Source organism: Lissotriton helveticus, chromosome 8 (genome assembly GCF_964261635.1).
Source record: "Lissotriton helveticus chromosome 8, aLisHel1.1, whole genome shotgun sequence".
NCBI classification, from domain to species: domain Eukaryota; kingdom Metazoa; phylum Chordata; class Amphibia; order Caudata; family Salamandridae; genus Lissotriton; species Lissotriton helveticus.
In genome coordinates this window covers 1,657,773,765-1,657,791,829 of record NC_136069.1, presented here as the reverse complement: position 1 = coordinate 1,657,791,829, position 18,065 = coordinate 1,657,773,765, and the positions used below count along the sequence as shown (strand labels likewise).

Genomic DNA, 18,065 nt, shown 5'->3' with positions numbered 1-18,065 from the left:
TCCTTCTGACAATATTTCATTATTGGTGCTGTCCATTTCAATCAATGTAGTGGAATCATTCAAGTCATCTCCTCGTGACAATATTTCATTATTGGTGCTCTCAATTTCAATCAATGTAGTGGAATCATTCAAGTCATCTCCTCCTTGTGACAATATTTCATTATTGGTGCTGTCCATTTCAATCAATCTAATGGAATCATACAAGCCATCTCCTCCTTGTGACAATATTTCATTATTGGTGCTCTCAATTTCAATCAATGTAGTGGAATCATTCAAGTCATCTCCTCCTTGTGACAATATTTCATTCTTGGTGCTGTCCATTTCAATCAATCTAATGGAATCATACAAGTCATGTCCTCCTTGTGACAATATTTCATTATTGGTGCTCTCAATTTCAATCAATGTAGTGGACAATTCAAAAGAAATTGCCACGGTCTCTTCATTGTGAGCCATTTTATTTTGAAATTGCTTGCTGTAAATTGCAGAAAAAAATAATCACTTTCATTTATCGTTTTTAGTAATACATAATATAAAACTAACTTCATCAAGTATTTAGTATAACAGAAGGACTGCAAATAAATAACAGAAAACATTTTTCAAATTATCTTCAAGTGTACAACATAGTTCCCCTTACAAATTAACAACTCACCTTTTTAAAAGTAGCAGAAGTGTTAGTACTGTGTAAATCAAACACCAGAAATTCACCACCAAAAATTCCTCACAAATGTACCTCAGACAGTAGTATCACAAAATGGCTGTGGTTTCCTCTCATTTGACATATATACATAACCAATTAACTTTCATCACACACAAATACAAAACCAAAGTAACATTTTAATTGGTTCTAAATTTCAACACTTTCAAATGTGTTTTCCCCATGCAATTTTCCATAGGACATTTACATACGTCTACAGCCTGAATGGCTGAACGGAATTACACCAAACTTGGCAAAATGGTACATCAAACCTAAGAGGTCAGGAATGATCTACTATGCCCCCTTATGGTCATTTCCCCCTTCGCTTTGGCCTCCTCTTGTCTCTCAATCCTACCGAGGGACAAGATGGCGGCCGCTACGGACTGTTTGGAATGTTGACAGACGCCGGAGAACCAATCAGCTTCGCAAAGCTCCGTAACGCGAAAAGTACGCGAAGCGGAGCGCTGTTACAGATATATATCTTTTTTTCAACGTTAATTTCTCAAAATCCACTGGAGCACATATATTGAGACCTAGCAAAGGCACATCGGGCTACCAGTCCCTAATATTTTGCCAAGTTTCGTGCAAATCCATTCAGCCGTTCGATTATTATTATTTTGTTTTTTTTTTGCCCCGCGGGGCCCTTTTAAAACCTCCACATCAAACCTAGGGGGTCAGCGAGGATCTACTATGCCCCCTTATAGTTATTTCCCCCTTTGTTTTGACCTCCTCTTGTCTCTCGATCCTACCGAGAGACAAGATGGCGGCCGCTACGGACTGTTTGGAATGTTGACAGACGCCGGAGAACCAATCAGCTTCGCTTCACAAAGCTCCGTTGCGCGAAAAGTCCGCGAACCAGAGCGCTAACCGGTCCGCTGTTACAGATATATATCTTTTTTTAAACGTTAATTTCTCAAAATCCACTGGAGCACATATATTGAGACCTACAAAAGGCACATCGGGCTACCAGTCCCTACAATTTTGCCAAGTTTCGTGCAAATCCATTCAGCCGTTCGGGCTAAAAGTGAGGCCAACCGCCCTATGGAAAACTCAATGTTAAAAACACGTTTTGGGACCCCCCTTTTTTCTCGGCCCCCACTGGACGAACCCCCCCCAAATTTTCAAGGGCTGCTCAGAAACAAAATGTGCCATTTTCCTGAAAATTTCAGCCGATTCCGTCCACAAACGCCAAAGTTATTAGACATAGAATTTTCAAAAAACCCATAGAGAAAAAATCCTAACTATATATACCTACTGGCGACCGCCAGTAGGTAATATATATATATATATATATATATATATATGCTACACAGTGACGGTCACCGCTGTGTAGATAATTGGGTCCGAGTTTCCATAGGAAGAGTTTGTTTAACTAATAACGTTGGCACCCCTTTGACTTTCCAAAGTTAATTCACCTCTGCTGCTCCTTCTTTGAAAGTTTCGGGGTGCTCCATGAAGCTTGAACCAAGAAAATAGGGGACAGTTTGGGAGAAATCCCTAAACAGTTTCCCCATGTTAAGTACCATATGAAATTTTAGTAAGCGATACAGAAAAAATGCCTGTACAGAATTGCACCAAATTTGACAGAAGGTTGGAGCTTTTCTCAAAGCAAGTTTTTCATCTAGTATAAATCTGTCAACCTGTTTTCGTGAAATTCACATTTAAAGAGGCGCTTGTAGTCCTCATGAACAAGTTAAAATTCGTGATAGCTGGACTAGTGGTCCCATGGTACCGTAAATGAGAAAATAAAATAAGGATTTAATTGGCTGAGAGATCTTTCTCCTGATTGTCTTTATGGTACTAGTCCCTTGGTACCGAGCAATCCTATTGACTGGCAGCAACTTAAAGACAGATGTTTGCAATTACAGGCCATGGGGTCATTTTCGAAAAAAACAGATCAGGGGGCAGGGTAGGGATATCGTAACTCCCTGGCACATGTTGAGTGGCGGGGGCCCATAGGAAACCCCTCCACCACCACGGGGGCAAAAAACACCAAAATGCTGTGGTAGTCCCATGGGACCCAGTATGACCCTTCTGTGAGATACCACTTGAACCACTGCCCAAGCTGCACCCCCACAGTACCGCGGTCCTGTGCAAGCTCATGTAATTAATGCCTGCACAGTCCTGCGTTAACGTGTTGGTGACACTAATGCAACAGTGCTGCAAAACAAAAGTGAGGGGGAAACAATTTGGAGTAGGAGGATGGGTGCAGAAGCTGGCCACAGATCAGGCCCCGCATTCAATCCCCTGCTGCACACAGCCTTTGGCTGTGCGTGAAGGAGGTCTTGGACTCTCGCCAGAGGTGGGCACAGGGTCTGGCCTGTAACCAGCCCATGTGCCTAACCCCCCCACTGTGCACGCCCAAAGGTTTTGGTCATGGGCAACTTTGGGATAGCCTCCCTCTAATGACTGGGGCCGTGCCAGACCAGACCTAGTGGCCATCCCTCAGCTGCGCATCGCCAAAGACCCTAAGTAATTTAGTAAAATACACTACATTCCTGAGGTGGGCACAGTGGCTTACAGCCATGCTTACAATAGTGAGGTGTGTTTTCACAAAGACAAGGGAACCCGAAAGGTATGCCATAGGGACCTTGGGCAGTATCAACTTACAAAAAACAGTGGTCCCTACATGTGGACAAGATAGCACACAAAATCATTAATCATACACCTGATAAGTAGTATGTCTTTTGTCCAGCCGGACAAGAAAATGTATTTTAAATGTTCTGGTTGATAAAGTGAATTTTAAGAACCAAAAAAGATAACAAGTGGGCACAGCCGTGACCCACAACAGTCAAGACAAAACAACAAAGAAATGGCCAAAAGGGCAAAGCGAAAATCTGTCTGTATACTTGTGGTCAGTGCTACAGACTCAATCTCTTAAACATAACCATACCATTGCATCAAATAATATAGCATTATCATATTGCATATGGGGTTTTTTTTAGTCGACGACGTTTCGATGCCTTTTTACATTTGTGACATCATCATCAGGACAAGAATTATCAACATTATTGTTTTGTACAACAGTTATTACCACAATGCCTATTATCGCATTAATGTTGGTTTCCTCGTAGGTTCAGGAATACTGATGAGTAAACGTTGATAGATGTGCTTTCTTTCACATCAAGTCCAGGGCTTCCATCAGGTTTGTATGGATTTGCCAGGAAAGGAGCGTGATGGCTCAATTTGTGATGGCCGGAGCGCTATGGCGAATACGGCAGTCCGAGATCGATCTTGATAGTGGGTGAGGTCCATTGCATACGCCTAAGGACAGATCATTTGCTGGGTTACAGTAAACTTCTCAAAATTTGCCCTCCAATGGTATCAAGAAATTGGAATAGCAGTAATTGGAGTTGAAATGTAATATACCAATATTTGAAATGAACAGACTCTACAAATCAACGCTTAATCCATTAGTTCATGGATTTTTGCCCATCAGTAGATCCATCCTAAGCTTTCTTCTAAAGTTTATACAGTGATGCAACACTAACTTCGTGTATGTAGCGATCATTTTACATGAGACCCTTTTAGACATTGTCCAACTTTACCCGCGCTGGTAACATTGGCTTCAACTAAAATATCGGCCCAGCCGCTACCGTCCTGCCAGTCTTCTAAAACTGCAAGTAATGACATTTCAATGTGTAATGATCCCATCATGACCTCCAGTTTGTCTTCCCCATACAATTCGGGGAATAACCTCTGTAATTGTTTAGCTGTTGCATGGACTGGTTGATAACATGTCGTCACAGGAGTCTGATTAGGATTAACCGCATGCGTGCGGCGGCTTTTTTCGCGCTGAGCGGCTTTTTTTTAAAAGCCACGTTACATGACGAGCTCAGCTCGTCATCAGCGTGCGAGCGGCGCAACTGATGACGAGCTGAGCTCGTCATCGGCGCCGAACCGGTTAAATGTGGCCAGTGTGCACTTTAGTATATGAAAGCCGTGGTGTACCACATAAGGAAAATGTATTGACTAATTTAATAAAGGTAGCAATGCACTATGGCGTTTTGTGACAGAACCACTTCTGTGGGAGTGGGAATCAGCCCAACTGGTGTGGCTTATATTGGTTAGATTATGGAGATCACGAGTTGGAATTATCTGCAGCCATTCACATGACCTGGATTCATTATGATCAGGAGGCGGCTGGAAGGCATTAATATTACTTACAGGTACATTTGCCTGTTTGTTTGTCGCTGTACATGGTAACTGAAAATACCACTCTGGTAGGGATGAAGTGCATTTCTTGGTCCACTCATTTTCTGCAATTTTTAAGAAGGATGAGATCTGATTTTCTTTGGATCAGATGTGCTTGTTCCATGGAATGACTAAGTGGATGAGGAGAACGAGGGATTGTGATCAATATTGTCTATTGCAGAACAAGTGGAGAGTTGAAGTCCTGTTGGACACACAACTGTCATTGCAGAATTGCTTACATTGTTTGTTATTCATGCTAATATGATACGCATACGCCCAATTTCTGCAGTTTGTCAACTGATTCCGGTTTTTGAGTTTTAGCATACACCATTAATCCAATATAAAGATGTAGTGGAGTTTCATTATCAGTTTTGTGGCAGATGTTTCCTTTAGGATTTGCCTTTTAATACTTACTGGTATGATACCTAACAAGCTGTGAGGCTAACAAAGCTGCACTCATGTTATCAATTATTGTGCTGTCATTTGAAATGTTACAAATCTTCCACAATAAATCGTATTAGATTTTGCATAGCTGTCTCTACTGACTTTTCCTGGCAATTTTGCTCAAATTGTCCACTAAATCCATCTACATCAAGTTGAAACATTGTTTTTAATAATAGCTGCATTGGCCAGGCAGACACCATCCTTAAGAGCATTTTGTTGACAGATACTGAATATATTTCTCCAATATCATTTTTGCATATTAGAAGACGATCTCTATGTTCTGGTTCAGCTGTAAGTTCTGGTATGAATGCAAAAATCTTTTCTTTTAATCGTGTGCTGTGCACATATTTGGGTTTTCCGGTATCTATGGACCCGGAAGTATTCGTGCGAATCACAGCTACGTCCTTCTCAGAAGCTTGAGATGGGATGACCGATTTGTCGGCCATCAACATAGCCCTTGCAGTCTGGCCAAGTGGGGCATATACGTCGATTTTGGTCACATGAACTGTACCCTCCATAGTACCCGCCACGCGCTTGGGCATTCATTCTGTGGATACAATTGAGATATATGACGACCTTTATGTGTCGTATTCTGCTGCATCTACGAGGTGCATCGATCCTCCCTTATTGATTGACTCGTGCTATTGATGAACACTGTTCCATCGATCCATGTGGGAAATTAAAGACCCATATACCATGAACAACTAGTGTACCCCTGGGTTTCTTCTTGTCCTGTGGAGAAGTGTGGCTCAGTGGTTAGAGCAGGCAGACCTCGATGCAGAGCTCTGGCCAGGGGCCAGGGTTCGCTTCCCGCCTCGGCGGGTCTCGGGCTCATTAATTCCCCTGACTGGATATTCTCGCCTCAGTGCCTATTCTGATCATGGGTCCCACGCTGCAACTCTGGGCAATAGCTTGCTTAGTCTCCACAACGGCCCCCACAACGCGAGGGATGCCTGGTCTGCACCATGGGGGTGCCCAGGAGTGGACACTTCACATGGAAAGCCAGGAAGGGTTCCCTTGCGGTATTCGTACAAGCGCCAGGAAACCCACTGTGGGTAGCTGTGCGCTATACAAGTACAAAAACAAAACAAATGAAGACCCCAGTGTAAGGTGTGAGTTGCACCTACTGTTGTAGTTTCGGGGTCGAAACGTCGACGCCTACTCTCACACCAGCTGACTCCACCATTACATTGCTTATAAATTAACAGCGTCCTGTGCATGAGTTTTTAAATTATTTTGAATATTAGTTATTCTACTCACTGGATCAGGGATTTGCAGCCAGTTCAATATTTGTATTGCAAATTGTGATATTTTGTACTTGCACTTTGTTTCACAGGCACAATTCCCTCTCTCTATCACTATATCCCACCCCTCCTCCCTTCTACTCTGGGGCACTGTGACGTCTATTATGCTAATGTATATGAATAACTGTGACCATAGCTCATTGTGATTAAATGACAGTGTGCCTTACCTTTCTCTATTTTTATTGAATTTACTGTAAATAATAGTTAATTGTTCGTTCCTTGTTCACTGGGACCCTTTATATTGTAGCTCACATTTGTCTGCATTTCTGACACCTAATTCTGTCCTACAAAGTACTACGAGTAATTTGATAAAGTCCACACTGGTGATAATTCCGAATTTTGAAGTGTATCTTGGAGAGAGTTTACAATTTCACCAAATTCCATGCCATAGATTGTCAATTTGTTGTCTTCGCTTTTTCTTTGTTCTGCATTTGCTGAACTGGTTATAAAAATTAACAAGACACTTTTTGTGGTATTTAGCTTTGGTCACAACCATCTCACCACCACTTAACTTGGCGAGCACTTTTGAGTCAATTAATGCAACTACAACCTCTCAAACTACTCCATTCAAGTGTGCGCACATTTATAAACTCTGCCTCTGTCTTTCTCAGAGAAGAAACCCGTATCTTTCAATTCAACAACTAAAAATAAAGCACGTGTACACCTTGAAGTACTCTATTGAAAGCTGTCTTGAATTAGTTTCGTTATTTTTTTTATAAGCTTGCAAGTTTGTCAAATTTTGTGTCTACACATTTTATGAAATTTCCCACAGTTTTCATTTAACAGTTAAACTACATCATTGTTTTTTTAACAATTTTGTCTTGACTGATGGAAGTCCTTTTATTTCGTCAAAAGCTAGCAGATCGTCAAGCAAAATTTCGTACCTAATTCCTTTATCAGAATGTTTACTATTTGCTGGACACCTAAAACTTCTGGTAAATCTTTTTGACACAATACACACAGATCCCAATATATCTGTTTCAACATTTTGTGTACTGGATATAAACTCTTCAATAATATAATTCTAAATTCACATTGACAGCGGATAATCTTTTCACAATGTTAGTTTACCAGGGCAGTACAACATACTTTTATATTTACATCATAAGGTATTTACTTACTTGATCCATTAAATTCTCATACTTCATCATGGGTCAACTAAAATGCAGAATTTGTACCACTTTTGTCAATCCTGACCCGAAAAACATTTGAATGAGGTGATCGATGCCTAACATTAGATTCATAATCTCTAGGCAAATAATAGCGGCGGCCATTTTCTTTTACGATATGATTTTTGGGGTCTATATAATCACTTAATTTTTACCTCATTAATACCTGTGCAAAGTTTCATGTTGGTATCACATTTTGCACTATTCTAACTTCTTAGCTACCTCACTACAACCCCAGAGTGAGAAAAACCACATCAACTTGGGATCCCCCTAAATCTACAATGCAACAAAGTATTCAGGTTCTGGAAATAAACATCCACACCTTATAAATATAAGGATTATGACATAGTTGTGTATTGCAATTATTTAGTGTGTGCACATGTTCCAATGTCCACTAGTGGGTAATAAAAGCAATTTTAGCCTTTATCAGAGATTTGGCTTTAAGCCACAGCCTACTTTCTCTCATCACTCTACTACCCACATCAGATGTGCTCAGCCTTTACCTTGTTTAACTTGGAGCACTACTCCACCCCAAATGTTAGTGATTTGCAAACAGTGTAGAATATCCATTTCAACATGCATAATTACAATTGCCTCTAAGGCGTTCCTATTTTTTTGCTATGGATTCACATGTACACCCTCAGTGACTCTATGGTGTTAAGGACTATTGTCTTATGGTCATTAATGAAGTAATTCAAAATGCCATAAATGATGTATTAGGTGAGGTCTTAATCAGTGCAAGTTGGGGGAGAAAGTCATAGTTAGCACAGTAAACTATAACTGGTGAATTTCAGTTTACATTTTTTTTTAAATGTTTGTAATATTGCAACATCACTATAACTAATCTATATAACTGTGTAATCCCTGTATTAATGCCAGACTCTAATTTTGTTATTATCTGGAACTTGTAATGCATCCAGATCCCGATTTATAAGAAAAGACATCAGAACTAAACTATTAGAAGTTATTACAGTCACGTTCTGATGTCAAAATGCCTGCTGCCAGCAGCTGAGATGAAAAGGCAGGTCCGGTCAGGGAGTATAACTGGAGCAGCGGTTTAGAGAGAACATGTTTATTTTTGCACTCCATTGACAGACAAAAGCTAGAATCTTTATGCAAGTTTATACACATTCTGAGCTACTGCACCTATTTTATTTTTATTTCAATTGACTTGTATTAAACTGGTTCTAATATCTGTTTGCAACAAATCGATCAGGTTTTCGATATGTTTAATTTTGCACTAGAGGTTTTTATTTGTATTCTTTGTTTGCAAACATGCTCGCTCTTGATAGAGCTACGTACCAAGTTTAAGTGGCTTGTGGGAAAGGTGATAGCGTGCCCATGTATTATATGGGATAAAGCACCCCCCTGACGTACATAAGTATATTTCATTTTCCCTCAGAGTCCATAAGATTATAAAGGAACTTTGCCTTTGGCCTGGTTCCTCTATATGGTTATGGAATTCCTCAGTGACTTACGATATCCTTATGATGTACAGCAGGGGGTACGTATGTGTATGTGTATGTGTGTGTGTATGTATGTATGTATATATGTATATATATATATATATATATATATATATATATATATATATGTTAAAGGCATGGTATAGTTGGGGAAAACTTGTATTCTTTCTATACGAACCCAGCATAAACTATACAAACTTTAGAAATTCCACAATTCTAGTTATAACTTGCAACTATAATTTATGCACCACCTTCAATTTACTATACATAACGCACATCTGTAGCCCCACTACATTAACTATAACTCGCCCCTTCTCCGCGCACTCATTATACCCTTGCATATTATGACTTATAGCATTTGAAATCAATGCAGTCATAATAACACGCATTACATCTCAAATTATATCATTTTGTAGAACACAGTGCATGGTAGAGGGACAAGTTATAGTTTTTTTTTTAAACACACTTTATTATCGACTGCAAGGAGTAATAATGACATTGACAGGGTCATAATAAACTGTACAGTCTTTTTCTGATTATACCCCTCCCTTGTATGCAAAAAGAATAGGAGACAGAATCATAACTCATATGTAAGACAACATATCTTGTCGGAAGGTAAGGGACAAGTTCTAGTTAATGTCGACTGTGCACAGAGATATTAAATTGACGGTGATGTGTAAATTATAAAGTTAAAACTAATTTTAGAATTTCTAATGTTTGTATAATTTAAGTTTAGTTTGTATAGAAAGAATACAAGTTTTCCTAAGTAACTCCCCTTTAACCTTTGTTTTTTTTCATTACATTTAAATGGTTATTTTTTTTAATAAAAAGGTTTCCAATCAAAGTGCCATTTGAGTGTTAAGTGTCATAGAGAATAGGGAAGGATAGTGTTGTAAAGTAGAGTGTCCTACAGTCTAGTGTTGTAGAGTAGACTGGTGTTGCGTATGGTGGAGTGGTGTGCTAGGCCCTAAAGTGTGGGAAACTGGTGAAGAGTGGAGTGGCATAGAGTGATGTAGTGTGCAGTGCAATAGTGAAGAGTCTAATGGCATTCAGTGGAGTGGTGCAGACTATCCTACACTGCAGAGGCGTGGGGTGGTGTACACTGCAAGGGCGGACGGAGTGATGTGGCGTGTGGTACTTGAAACCATTGTTTTGCTTGAAAGTGGGTGAACGGATGTAGATGTAATGTGCGAGGAATATGATTGAGGTGTCTATGCTAATTTTGGTAGCAGGTGTAAGTAGTGTTAAAGCTAGAAGTGTTAAAATAGTAATATATCAAGGCAGTATCTGATTGGCTAATGGCTGTTTGCATAACGTAAAAGGCAGCCACGTAGTTTATTGTACACTTTAACTGCGTTCTGGTATAGGGCCTTATAAATAGGTAACTATTAGGTTTTATTATTATTTTCTACATGCTATTACTTTATGAAAGTGATAATAGTTGGAGGAATGTATTTACAATTTTGATATATTTTTGTAGCAGTTTAGGGAGAACTGCGCCTTCAGAAAAGTTTAAGAACTGCAGTAATTTGTAGGCATTACCATGGCACACAGAATTTTTAGTGAAAATGTAATTGCTAAAGATGAAAAATACACCGTATTGCACTAGATTTGTAAAATATGGTGTAGTGCTGTGTATTAACATGTTAGGCCTTAAAAACAAGATTCAGTTTCAAAACAAGTAAAACCAGGTGTTTCAACATCCTCAGAACCTGCCTACTCGATGCCCCTTGCCTATTAATGGCTTCGACTATGGACATGTTGTTGGACCAGAAGATTATACTTTCGTCCCTGAACACCTCAGTCCATATGGTTACTGCGGCAACAATCTGGAATGGTTCTAGGAAGGCGATGCTCCTTGTAACCCCACTGTCATGCCAAGAAACAGATCAGCCTGCCCTTTACCACTCTGTACCGTATATAACCCGAAGCTGACACTGCCAGCTGAATCCGTGAAGAGACCCAGAGTTCCATTGGAGACGGGAGAAGCCGACCAAACAGCTGAGCCATTGACTTGCCGCAGGAAGCTTCACCATATCCACAAGTCCTCCTTCCCTTCGGCCTGAAATCTGACATGGTGGTGGTTTTGAGGACTATGTGACGTTACAACGCTGCCTATTTCATCGCGGTCGGTAACAATGCGGACGTTACATTGTCCGCGTTGTTACCACGCATGGCATTACAACGCAAGTAGTTTTCTACGACTTGCGCTAGATGGCACGCTGGATTTAGGAATAGTATAAATTACTATTCCTACTCCAGTTAGCGCAACAGCAGGGCATGTGTTGGACGTAAAATCCAACACATTCCCCAGTGTTGCGCGCCATCTATCGCAAGTCGTAGAAACGACTTGTGTTGTAATGCCATGCGTGGTAACAACGCGGATGATGAAAGGTATGCGTTGTTACCAGCGCGTGTGGTAGTCACAGCGTTGTAAACGCGGTCTCCCGTTTTTAATTGAGGCCAGTCACTGTTCTGGCTATTGACCTGGAAAAGGAGCTAGCCATGGTAATAATTCTCAACATAAAATTGAGCTGGCCCACTAACACTGGGAGTTGATTCAGGGTAGCCTTTTTGAGAGCAAGCCTTGAGTCAATAGACTGATAGAAGGCAAGAGGTGTGGCGCGGCAGCCAGGGTGCTTGACTCCGGACCACGGGGTTCATGGTTCGATCTCCGGTGCCGGCGGCAGGTTAGCCCAGCACCATGGGAATCTAGGCAATAGCTCGATTATTCTTCCCAAAGGCCCCCTGCGCCGGGACACCTCTCTGGAGGTAGCTGTGCACTTTACAAATGCTGGTATTTCATTTCATTTGCTTTATCAGGAGGGAATCTGCAATCCCCTGCAACTGTCCACCTCTGAAGCAGAAGTGATGCACCAGTCTTGTAGGCCTGTTCTGTCACTCCCCTTGACCCGGAAGGACTCCTGCACTCCGCTTGCGCCCCCATCCCCCGCTCCTGCCGTAGTCGCCTATGCAGGAGGTATCATTGCCCCAGGTTCTAACGCCTTGCCCCGGTAAGGCATGGTGCTCTGGTGATGACACTTATCAGAAGACTTTGTGTAATTAAGGGTATGCAGATGCATCTCATCTGTGATCTGCACGTTGACGTCGCCGTATGGTTTACGGGTAATGCTGGCATGTTGCTGGCTGTCGACATCTATGATTAGTGCCGCTGTGATTGGATTATGTGACAAGGTAGCTTGCTGTTGCTGTTTCTGTTTATGTAAATGAATGAGTAGGATATATTTGTATTGTGGGTATGCAATGCTGTGCTGTGACTCACATTAATAGGCGTTCACCTAATACTGAATTTTAATGCATGTTCTTTCGTGATAAAGCTGAGCTGTGCACCAGCTTGTGCCAGTGTCTAGTTTCCTGCCAGACCTCCACCTCAGCTGTCCTGGCACTGCGGAGGGCATCTCGTGGAGAAGGCCTGTGTTAAAGTGTGTGTGTGTGTGTGGGGAAGGGGGAGTTAAGACCCCCATGTTCGTTGCATTCCGGTGGTTATAAACGGTTAACAAATTGCTCTTTTAATGTTTGGTTTTTATCTTTAAAATGTTAGGGAGCTCATGTCCTTGGGAATGACGAGAGGAGACATGAAAATTGCAAGTTTTTCCTTTAACTAGAAGTTAATAACTTTACTACCCACCTTTGCATAATAGTTGAATTATAGTAACTGTGCCCCAGACCCATGTGTCCTGCCACAACTCCCTCCTTGGGAGTCACGACCACAGCTGTTCAATGCACTCCTGTGCCCAGTGGTGACACAGGAAACAAGCGCTGGCAAAGCCAACAGGTCTGGTGTTAGCTACCAACTTTTTGACTTTGTTAGTGCTTGAGTGGTCATGTTTTGTCATGGGCCTTCACCATTTTACATAATAAAATAAATAAAGGCATTAGTTCAAACGAAAATATATTTGTCTGAGCATGGTGTACCCTAAATGAAAGCACTTTTGTGCGGGTGGGCAGATGTACTCCTTGTGAGAGTGCAGAACGCAGTCTGTCACAGTGACGTTAGCCAATGACGGACTATTATTATTATTATTATTATTATTATTATTATTATTATTAGTGCAGTTTTATATAGCGCGTAGTTACCCTGGAGCATCCCAGCGCTTTTCAGAACAGAAGTAATAGTCGCGAGCAATTAGGGTCAGCAGTTAGCAAAAAGGTGTGTTTTCAAATGTTTGCGAAAACGAAGGAGGCAAGTTTCAGCACGCAAGCTTAATCTTCTTCCCCCTGTGCGGGCCTTTTTAACTTTCGGGGTCTTAAGCAGATGTTTTTGATCCGAACGTAGGGTTCTGCTGGCCTTATAAGGTGTAACTAAACTATGCAGAACAGGAGGACCTGTACCTTGCAGAATTTTGTGCGCAAGACAAAGGGATTTAAATGTCACCCTTTCGCGCACCGGTAACCAGTGCAAAGCCCTCAAAGCCGGTTTGGCCGACCGTGACATAGGGATTTTTTTAAGTACTCGTGCTGCGGCATTTTGAATTTGTTGTAGTTTATTCAAAGTTGCCTCCGGGGCACCCAGATAAATAGCATTGCTATAATCAAGTCTTGATATAATCAGCCCCTGAATTAGGAGCTTCCGAGATAGTGAAGGGAGAAGAGGCAGCACTTTGCGCACAGACCGGAGGAGGCCAAAGCAGACACCTGCCATTTTAGTAGCCTGGGTCCTGAAGGAGAGATCTTGCTCCAACCAGATCCCAAGACTCTTAATCGCCTCCTCCTTTAGCCCACACTGTATGCCGTAGTAGATGGAAGAAACAGACAGATAAATGAAGTGGGCTGGCTGAAAGCCCCTATAAGTACATTCATTTATGTATACTGCAAAAAAGAAAAGGTTGCACGAAGTTGTGGTGGTCAATCACTTTGTACACCTGCCGTGCCAACCATAACTCACACAGCTAATGCAATGACCGTGACTTCACCCTTAATTAAATAGATTAATATTAAGAATGATTACAAGTGTTGTACACCAGCTTACTGATTACCCTTACCACTTTGTCAGAGAGCTATGAATGGAGCATCATTAATTGGTTTGATTATGTAAAGAACTTTAATACCTTTTTTGGTTTAAGAGGATTCTTTTATTGATCTAAATACAGGTCATAAGCATTACTATTGTTTGAGTTATGGATTGAGGTTTCAATTTGTGGCCATAACCGGATTTTAACCCTGCATTTATAGGTACATTTCTTTAAAAAAATATATTTGTATTAACTGTGCTCATGGTATCATACTTCACAGGACAGTGTACATATAGCATGTGCTAGAATAACATTTTACAATACAGTGTAAGGCTGTTGAAGACACGAGCTGGACATGCAACTCTTAAAATCATGACCCTGACCCTCCCCCGAGCGCCCTGTATTTCCGCCAAGGCCCCCAGACTTTCTTCCATTTCTTAGTGCAACCTCTACACTTGTAAATAGTTTCCTCTGCTCTATGGCACCAATCTAGGTCGCGCAACCACTGGTCCCACTGCGGAAGAGCCCACCCCCCCCCCGTCACCCCCCCAGCCACTGGCTATATTCCTTTTTACCACCCCGGCTGCTACTGCCAGCCAGATCCCATTATATCTAGACCAGTCAGTGGCCCCCTTGATCATTAGCAGCAGCCACCTGGGCTCTAGCGGGACCGGTGAACCCACAACCCTTGCCATCGTGTCCGCGACTTTAGTCCAGAAGGGCACTATCTCAGGGCACTCTCATAAGATATGGTATAAGGTGCCTCCCCCGTATATAAGTACATTCCTGAGGGTGTTTTTGAAATATATGAAAATGTGTTAGAACTATGCCAACCATGACTTAACTATTACTATTCTCTTACTGATCACAAACTTTTCTTTTTTTTTTGGGGGGGGGGGGGACGTTTCATGCAGAATTATCGAACGATGTCCAAGTTTAATTAAAAAAAAGATGCATTTCCAATGGAAACTGACTCCACCAGAAGTACAGTGGTGCTGAAAGAATACATTTGATCAGCAGCAATGAAAGTACAGTTGTGCTGGTGAGAACACTACGCTGACTTCTGTTTAGGCTCTGCAGTTCATGTGCGTCTGGTTTTTCCATTTCATCGCCTACTCTGGCGAAGCTTCTTGAAAAATTTGTTCACGTCCAACTCTGTACCACATTGAGCACCTCTGTCTTTTTGACCGATTTTAAAATCTGGCTGAAGTTCCGGGCATAGCACTGAATCGGCCCTGACACACACAGTGGACAATGCTCTAAAAATGTTGGACCAAAGAAAATACAGCCTACTAATCCTCTTGGACCTATCCGCAGCATTTGAGGCGGTTATGCATTACTACCTACTCGACCTGCTAGATCACAGGACTTGAATCTCCGGGTCCGCCCTAAACTGGTTCACCTCATTTCTTCAAAATAGAACGCAAAAAGTCAAGGTAAATCAGTGCCTCTCTAAGATTGCTCCGGTCACACTTGGGGTCCCACAATGCTCCTCCGTCCCTCCCACCATCTTTAATCAATTCATGCAGCCACTAATAGAAATCCTACGATCCTCCACCATCTACTGTCATTATTACGCTGATGATATCCAAGTCTACCTGAAAGTCTCCACACCTGAAGACCTCCGATTCCTCAATCCTATTCTTCAAAATACCCCAAACTGGCTGTCATGAAACCACCTCAAACCGAACACTCTATAAACTGAATTCCTCCTAATCGCTCCACCCAATCACATACACCCTGTCAATGAATGGATGAAGCCGCTCACAGCATTCAATTGCACACCACTAATTGATTCAGCAAGATCAATGCAAATTACTCCCCACAAAAGCCTTAACGTGCAGAAGCATCTTAGTGACACTACTAAAGTAGCAAACCTACAAATGAACATATTAAAAAAAAAAAAAAAAAAACTTCCTCCATCAAAACTACTTAAAGTCTGCAGTGCAAGCCCTCGTGATTCCCAGATTGGACTATGGAAGTGCAATCCTCTTGGGCCTGCTCAGATCCACAACAGCCCCATTAAGGGCTTCCTTCATCTCCGCTGCAAACAAAGCCTTTCAAAAGCCCTGAAGGCAAGAAAAAAGGGAACCAAAACAAGCAATCTCATATAATCACAGCCCTCCGAGCAGAGCACAGAAAGAAAGTCTGGCAGATAAAGACAAAGAAGAATGAGGCAGAATGGATGAACATTTTCACCCTTCTTCTTAAAGAAAAGGGACACACACATCTCTGAAAACACATTAATCACCAAAGCAACACCGGTCAGTCAAAAGAAAATGGGGTGGCAGCTAACGAATGGGTCAACTACGCAAAACAGCTATACCTTAACCATCAGACCACACCATACACTAATTCACATCAACTTTCTTCAGTAACACGTCAGGCCACTAGAACACCCAACATCACTGAGGCCAAGGTAACAGATCTAATAACAAAAATGAGGGCAGATGGAGCCCCAATTCCCAATAGGGTCCCGGCGTCAGTGTTCAAAGCTTCACAAGAATACTGGTCACGTCAGCTCACACCACTCTTCAAGTATGCCTATGCCACCATAATAATTCCAACGTCTTGGAAAGGTTCCATCCTCTTTCCAATTCACAAAAAAGGGGACTGCACGAAACCAAGTAACTATCGCCTTATCGCTTTATTGGACCTAGAAGCCAAAGCTTATGCTAGGATCCTACTGAAAGATTTAGAAGCTTGGGTAAACAACAACCATATCCTTCCTCTCTTTCAATCTGGCTTCAGGCCCAAAGGTGCCACCACGGATAACATCCTAGCATTGGGTTACATGGCATATCACATTACACAGCTGACGCAATTGCACCTCTTCTGCTGCTTTGTGGATTACAGTGCAGCATTTGACCGTGTAGACCAAGGGAAACTTTGGGAAAAACTAGACTCCCGGGGAATCCCATGGCAGCTACTAAAAGCAATAATAGCCATACACCAGGGAACCTGGGTCCGCATAAAGACCAGCCAATCCAACGCAACAGAAAAGGTGTTTACCAACAATGGCCTGAAACAAGGCTGCGTCCTTGCCCCACTACTATTTAATCTTTACACACAGCAGACCTGGGCAAAGCCCTGGATGATGCATGCCTACTAATACCAAAGTTGGGAAAAGTGCGGCTTCAAATCCTTCAGTATGCTGATGACATCACAATAATGGATCACACGCGGACCGGCCTACAGAAAGCTCTTAACGCACTCCTCAGCTTACAATCAAAAGAATAACCTCATAGTGAACCAGGAGAAGACCAAGATAGTTATATTTGGGGTATCCTCTAAAGAAAACTGCCCAATGGCGCCTTGGCAATCAACAAATAAAAACACGAACAAGGTACAACTACCTCGGGGTCAGACTATCGGACGGGACAACACCAACGGCTCACTTAAAGCATCTAAGAAGTAAGGGGACCGGCATCATTTACAGTTTAAAGCGCCTAGATCACCAGCTAAACAGTCCCACCGGAGATCCCATTCTGAAAGTCCCGAGTGCCAAACTCCTTCCCTCCATCAATTATGGTCACCTTGCACTTCCCAGGGCCTACAACAGGTTTCTAATGTATTTCCATATTTCCACCCACTAAAAGGTTCTAACGCTACCTTGACAGTTTAGGAGATCCAGAGTTAGATTGGAGCTGGGACTTGCCTGCCCGGACGTCATATGTTCAGGGGACATAATTAAATACTACATCAGCACCTTGCGTGTTCCAGCATTCTAATTGAAAGCCCAAATCAAAACAATTTTTGAAGTGGCTGGTTCCCCATGGCAGGCCCAGCTGGCAGAGGTCCTAAATCTACTTGAAATAGAA

At 42.0% G+C, this 18,065-nt stretch overlaps 1 long non-coding RNA gene across 1 annotated transcript in view; it reads right to left on the bottom strand.

Annotated features, from left to right (window-relative positions):
• Window positions 1-12,925: 12,925 nt before the first annotated feature.
• The window catches only part of LOC144773598 (uncharacterized), a 435,153-nt gene continuing 430,013 nt past the window's right edge, over window positions 12,926-18,065 (bottom strand). The window contains exon 3 of the long non-coding RNA XR_013600018.1: window positions 12,926-13,017. This is a non-coding gene — a long non-coding RNA (uncharacterized LOC144773598). The remainder of the gene's footprint in view (window positions 13,018-18,065) is intronic.